Source organism: Notechis scutatus, chromosome Z (genome assembly GCF_049901735.1).
Source record: "Notechis scutatus isolate UNSWTSFEM ecotype Mainland chromosome Z, rNotScu1.2, whole genome shotgun sequence".
Lineage (NCBI taxonomy): Eukaryota > Metazoa > Chordata > Lepidosauria > Squamata > Elapidae > Notechis > Notechis scutatus.
In genome coordinates, this window is record NC_142025.1 from 25,077,804 (window position 1) to 25,084,926 (window position 7,123).

General features: G+C 35.1%; 1 pseudogene; it reads left to right on the forward strand.

Annotated features, from left to right (window-relative positions):
* Positions 1–2,135: 2,135 nt before the first annotated feature.
* LOC148128790 (E3 SUMO-protein ligase KIAA1586 pseudogene) lies at positions 2,136–4,274 on the forward strand (annotated as a pseudogene).
* Positions 4,275–7,123: the final 2,849 nt, after the last annotated feature.

A 7,123-nucleotide genomic window follows, 5' to 3' on the forward strand; every position in this document is an offset into this window, starting at 1 on the left:
GAGGCTAATTAGTGTGTTTCCATTTTTCAGAAGACAAATAGAAATAAAATTAGTATGCAATTGATATGAATTAGTTCTATTCATCTGAGCTGGGAAAAAATAGGCCAAGGAGAAATAACTAGACAAGAAAGGACAAAAGAACTGTTAAGAGAAAAACTACCATTGGCTGAACATCATGACCCCCAAATGGAATTCAAACAACTCAGTCAGTAATTAGGATCATCAACAAGCAACTGTGTAACTAGGGAATTCTTCTCCACCTGCATCCTTTTGTAAGTACAGTATTTTTTTAAAGTTAACCATACATATTTTATTTATCATTTGCATATTGTCTAAGGGTTTAGTTTAGTCATTCTTAAAGAAATGCAAAATCCAAATTGATTGAATGCCACATGAAAAACAAATAACAAGAACAAAAATAGAAAAACTATTTCTATTTAAGAATGTAGTAATGTTACATTTAAAAAAAAATCAATTGATGCCAACAAAATATATCACTTGTCTTCATTTCAAGTTAATTAATAACAAAACAAGTGTAATGTATGTGTGTATGTTTACTAAAATGCTTATCATATTCAAAAATTCTTTAAATGATAGATAAGTAAAATCAGAATATTAGTAATGTTATTAGAAGGAAAAAAATAAAGTAACAGAGTCAAGAAGCTATCAGCACTAGTTTCAGCCTTAACTATGTTATATAAAACAAAGAAATGTATTTTAATGCTCCTAAATTCTAAATAATGAGAATTTCACAGATTTAATTGCTAACTCAACATTTCATTTTTTAAGAAGAAAGACAATTGGTCATTTCTATTTTAGGTTAATTAGAAGAATTACAGAGGCTGAGTATCAAGATTGACTCGCACTTTCACCTACATTCTGCTTCTGCTGCAGCTTGACAATGAAAAGGAGGGGAGTGGAATGGACTACAAGGGTGGGGGGAATGGCATCCAAGCATCCATCAATTCCTGTGAGACATTGCTTCCATCTTAAAGACACATCGAGCAGATATCCCAGCGTGACTGGCAGATTCCCATAACAAAATGAGCAGAAGTGATTGGTGGGCATAATGGACTATGGATGGCCCATAAGGAAAAGGGGAATTAATTAAGCTTGCTTTTCCACAAGAAACCCAGACCTCGTTTAGCTTCTTCTGTGCCAATGTGGTTTATTCAGTAAAGTTTATACTCTTGGTAAAATAAAGTTGCAAGTGTTTCTTTTTCTGGATTCACCAACTGACACACAAGATGAAGGTTTACAATATTAATATTTTAACTGATTCTAGTCCCTCATAAAATATCCAGATAATTCCATAGTCTATAGGATTTCTTGTAGAAAGCAAAGACTGCTGTCAGGAGTCTTATTTACCTGATTTCTTGCTTAGTCAGGAAATAAAGTTGAGAAATCCTAAATCCAGAGGTTGGAAGTACCTTTTTAAATAATCTTGACACATTGCCAACTCCAAAATAAGATGCTTAATATTTTTTCAAACCAAGAGAAAATAGTATTTTGTGCTCATATACAAGGGTGGGATTCTACCGGTTCGCATTGGTTCTACCGGTTGTTAATGTCACCGGTAGTTCTAAGAACTGATAAAATGGATCCCTGTTTGGCCCCGACCTTCTCCGCCGCTCCTACAGGCCAAAAAATGTTTTTTTTTACTGCACATGCACAACATTTTTTGCACATGTGCAACAATCCTTGCCTCATTCTCCCTCAGCTGCCCCTCCCTTCACTGGCCCTGGCCCCCGCCCGTCTCCGACGCTCCTACACTCCAAAACCCAGTATTTTTACTGCGCAAGCGCAACATTTTTTCACGCATGCGTGACAATCCTTGCCTCATTCTCCCCTGCTCACCCTGCCCCTACTTATAGCACAGGTTCTACAGTGTCAGGGACTCTTAAAAGTAACTGAATATTACTTATCTCCGTTCCTCGCCTGCTTTCTTCACTTGCCACTGCCTTCACCACTCAACTTACAACAACAATCAAGTCCAAACCACTACATTGTTGAATTTTTTTTGCAGCATAGTGCCAAGATGAAAAGGCAAATGAGTTTGTCTGCTTTCTTTGGCAAGAAAACAAAAGGAGATCCAAAAGAATCACAATCACAACCATTGGAGTCTGAGGATAGCGATGCCAGCACATCATCCACACCATGACCAGAGGAAAGAGCCATCCACATCACAACCAGAGGAAAGAGCCAGCACATCATCCACACTGCGACCAGAGGAAAGAGCACATCATCAGGTACTGGAAGAATTGAATCAAACATTGAAGAGAAACTTCCTGACTGCTGGACACTGCAGCAGTACAACAATTTTAGGGAAAATATGAGGGACTGGACATTTCCCAGAAAAAAATAGGTTGCAAGCATTGCAGAAGATTTGAAATTTTGAGCAAAGAAAAAAGTGTCCACAGAGCTAAAGAGTGGAAGAATTACCAAATTCAGGAAAGAGTAAAGAAATCCAACAAACTTCCCTCAGAAAGAAATTGAAGGAACATTTCTCATCTAAGGCTCACAACATCTATATACAGAGAAGTTGAAGCAATATGAGCAGGATGTCATAAGCAAAGGACTGGAGAAGATGACTGAGAAATACCTGGGTAGTACATGTAGAGTATTTACTGCAGTGTATAGTCTGGCACAAACGTGCAGACCATTTTCATATATAGAAGATCTGATTGAATTACAATTAAAAATGGTTTAGATTTTGGGAACAGGGTTGCATTCACATAAAACTGCAGTTGCAATAGTAGATTTCATTGCAAAAGATGTCAGGAAACATTTATTTAGCAAAATTATTGAGAAAACTCGCAAAATCTGTTTGATAATTGATGAAGCCTCAACAATATCTTCCAAACCAGTTATTATACTGTACTTAAAAATTGAGGATCCAGTTTTCTCGCCAACAATTTTCCTTGAACTAGTAGAATTAGATAAACAAGATGCAGAGATGATATATTGTTCAGTTATAGAAAGTATGAATAAAGTTGGGTTTAATAGGAACTATCTGAAGAAACATTTAATTGGATTTTGCTCTGATGGAGCCAGTGTTATGCTTGGGAGAAAATCTGGGGTAAGTACTAGGATAGCCAAAGAGTTTCCAAATATTATAATATGGCACTGTTTAAACCATCGTCTGCAACTTGTTTTAGATGATTCTATTAGGGAAATAAAGCGAATCAACCATTTTCAATTTTTTATTGATAAAATATGTTCTATTTTCCATCAATCGAATAAGAACCTAATTGAACTTTAAAAAAATTCTGAACAACTTGAGATTGAAATTATAAAAATTGGTAGAATTTTTGGACCAAGATGGGCTGCCTGTAGTTTAAGATCAAACCTAGGTGTGTGGCGGGCTTATCCAGCACTACATCAGTTTTTCTGTTCAAATAAAAAATACTCTGGTATGGCTACCCATCTTGAAAACACATGTTTTCTCACTGATTTGGCCTTGATGGTTGATGTGCTAACTGAAATATCTCTCCTTTCTAATGCATTGCAGGCAAGAAACATAGACAATATAAAGGCTGAAAAACTTGTGATAAGATCAATTAGATCATTTGAAATGCTTATAGAGGAAAAGGGTGCATATGAAAAAAAGGTTGATGAATTAATTACTTCAGAAACCTTTAAAAATATAAATTTTATACAAAAATAATCAATTTATAGGACTTCCTCATGAAAAACTTATACAAAGCATTGTAACTAATTTGAAGAAAAGATTGATGGATTGCGAACATTTAAAAACAGGCTGCCAATTTAAAGACATTGGTCAATTAAAATTTCTAAATTATTTGGAGCCAGCCTTTTGGAACATTGAAGAAGTGGTGGTTCCATGAAGAGCAGCTGAAGGACAATTGGTTGCATTTGGTGAAATTTTCAGTTATGAAATCAATATTAATGCTTATCGTGATTTCATAGAAAATGTATTAAAAGATTCTAAAAATTATACAATTCCTTACAGCATTAAAAAAGCTAGAGATATTATTAAAACTATTGCAGTCAGTTCAGCAGAGGTGGAAAGGGGCTTCTCACAGATGAACATAATATGTTCAGAGGGCAGAAGTCGCCTTACAGTTTCCAATATTACAAACCTCCTGACCATCAGTCTAATTGGCTTACCTGCGCAAGAATGGGACCCTGTTCCTATAGTAAAGAAGTGGTTATGGGGATATCATCACACAGCTGATTATGCTTGTGTTAAACACAAGAAAACTATAACTCGGGATGATAATAGAAAAGCAATTTGGGAGTACTTTAAATAAATTTTATTGGTTTTTTTGTAAAGTTTTGTTATGTAATAGTTTTTGATTAATATTTTAAAATGTTGTAACAATATAGTTTTATGTACCTTTTTATTATTTAAGCATTAAAGACATGACATAATATGACATAAACCTTTTGTTTTGGTATATTTTTTTTAATACTTAGTCATTAGGGCAAAGAAGTGACGTTGAGTTGGCCTCGCCCAGCCCTCTACAGGCCTCCCCATAGATCCCCAGGCCCTGCCCAGCCCTCCTTGTAGCTCCTCGTAGCTGCCTGGGCCTCGCCCAGCCCTCCTCGTAGCTGCCCAGGCGTTGCCTTACCCTCCTCGTAGCTGCCGGGCCTTGCCCAGGCTTCTCCAGGGCTCCCCTGGCCTGGGAAACTGGCAAAAAACACTTGCTAAGCAACTGGCCACTAAGCGAGGACCTGGTCATTAGGCGAGGACCACTTAAATTTGGTTTGCCAGTCACATGGCCACTTGCCCAGGCCTCTCCAGTCACATGACCACCTAGCCACTCCCACCCATCACACGACCACCTAGCCACGCTCAGTCAGCAAGCCACTTCCACCCCAGTCACATGACCACCAAACCACACCCACAAATTAGGCCAGGCCCACAGAACCAGTTGTTAAGAAATTTGAATCCCACCCCTGCTCATATATATTTTAATTACTTTCCTACCAAATAATATAGAATAGATATAAACATTATTTATGGATAAACATTAGGCTGAAATATTTTTATAAGATCAAGATTTCCTCAGCCAAAAAGGAAATGAGGCTTTCTCATATTTAATGGATAGGGTTCAAATTTTAATGCAGTCCTTTTTGCTTTTATATAATACTTTATTTGGTGCCCAAATCTTAATGGCTTAGTTCAGTCTTCCATTCAAAACCCTGAACATATTTTCTTATCACACCAAACAATTGTTAGTTATAGGAATACTCTTGGTATCTATATTAGGACAAGACTAACACAACTATCAAAGTTTCTAGTTTGTTATTATTCTAGATTTATGTCATAATAGCACTTTGTTCCAATTGACTGGCTTCTGTATTTTTGTTTTGTAAAGCTTTTTAAATGAAAGCAGCTGTAGTGGGGAGCATCTTGATTTTAAATAACAAACCAGGTTTGTGTCCAAAGGTAAATCACCTGATTTCCGCGAACCAACAAAAGAAGGGGGGAAACCCACTTAACCACTATCTTGTAGTGGATATTTTGGGCTCAATTGTGGTCATAAGTTGATGACTACTTGTGTAATATTGTAATGCTAAACAATGTTTGGACCTATGTTAACCTAGACCAAAAGTAGAATGACTAGCAGATGAGGATAAATATCTGCTTGCATGCATCTTTTGAAGAAATGGAGGGAATCTCATATATTTTACCTGCTCCTTTCAATGGTGATAGCACTAAGTACAATACTTGTGTAGTTTCTTCTTTCACACCTTGAAAGTGCCTTTTCCATAGCTAGTTGTATAGTTTCAGACATATGGAGAATACATATTTAGTATGCATAACATGCAAAAGTGAATCTGAGTAATTATAAAGAGAAATGAGATGTTATAAAAACTGAAGCATCCCTCACCCCAAATTTCAAAGAGAAAAATACTCAGAAGAACCCTTCTTAATAGCCAGAGAAAAGGGCACAAAAGAAGAATACAAGTAATCACCAACTTATTACCAAAACTGAACACAAGTTTTCTGTTGCTAAGCAAAAGTTTGATCTAACAACCATAAGTCAATAATTTCAGTGGCAGTGTAACTTTGAATGGTCACTAAATGAATAGAAGTAAGTTGAGGACTGTATTCCTCAATATATGGTATATATACAGTCCTGTATACCTGTCAGCCTTCAAGATTTTTCTCCCTTTGCTTTGCTTCTTTCTTGGATTTTGAATGGAGCACCAGCTGTATTCATGAAAAAGCAAGGGCTGCATTTTATTGTAGAATATAATAAACAATACAATAAACGTGATGCCAGATTTTCTATTATTTTTAAAGTTTTAATGTGTTTTGTTCTATAGTTTTCATATGATTACATATGTTGCTTTAACTTTTGATTGGGAACTGCTCAAGGTAGATAATAGGTGGCTACAAATATGTTTAAAATAATTAAACAAATTGTAGAATAAAAAAGTTGAGACCTACAAAAATAATTCATCTAATCTGAATAAAATCTTATCTCTTTCCTTTCTGCGATAGTTCTATATAGTTCTATATAGAACTACAGAATTGCAAGAACCATACAGTATCATTTTTATTTATTTAAAACACTTCTATGGCACTCACCTTAGAATACATTTCTAGGCAACTGTAAGCAATTATATAACCTACCCTCTAAAATAAAAGCAAATAATACAAGATAATATTAATTTAAATGGCAAATATTAGATAATTATGATCTGAAATGCTGTATTTATTATAACTCTAAACATTTATATGTAATAGACCATCAATGATTGGTTCATAATCAATTTAAGACAAAATAAATGTAATGGTTTTATCGCTATAATAAGGCAAAGCATGTTCTCTGTCCTGACAAGACAAATAGCAATATCACAATTTTACAATAATTTTCACAAACAAAACTTAGTTTATTCTGATGAATATATTATTATTCATCAAAGAGTTAGCAGAAGAATAAGAAGAAAAAATGAAATGAAAGCTAGTGAGAGATATATAATATTTTTCTGTCCTTAAAAATATCTTGTTATTTATATATATTGAGGAATGCTTGAAAAACATATCGATAATTAGGTGCTGGTGTAATCAAGGGAAAAAGCTTTGATAACTCAGGAATGGAAGATATACTAATACATCTCATTATCAAATTGCTGTGGGATATCT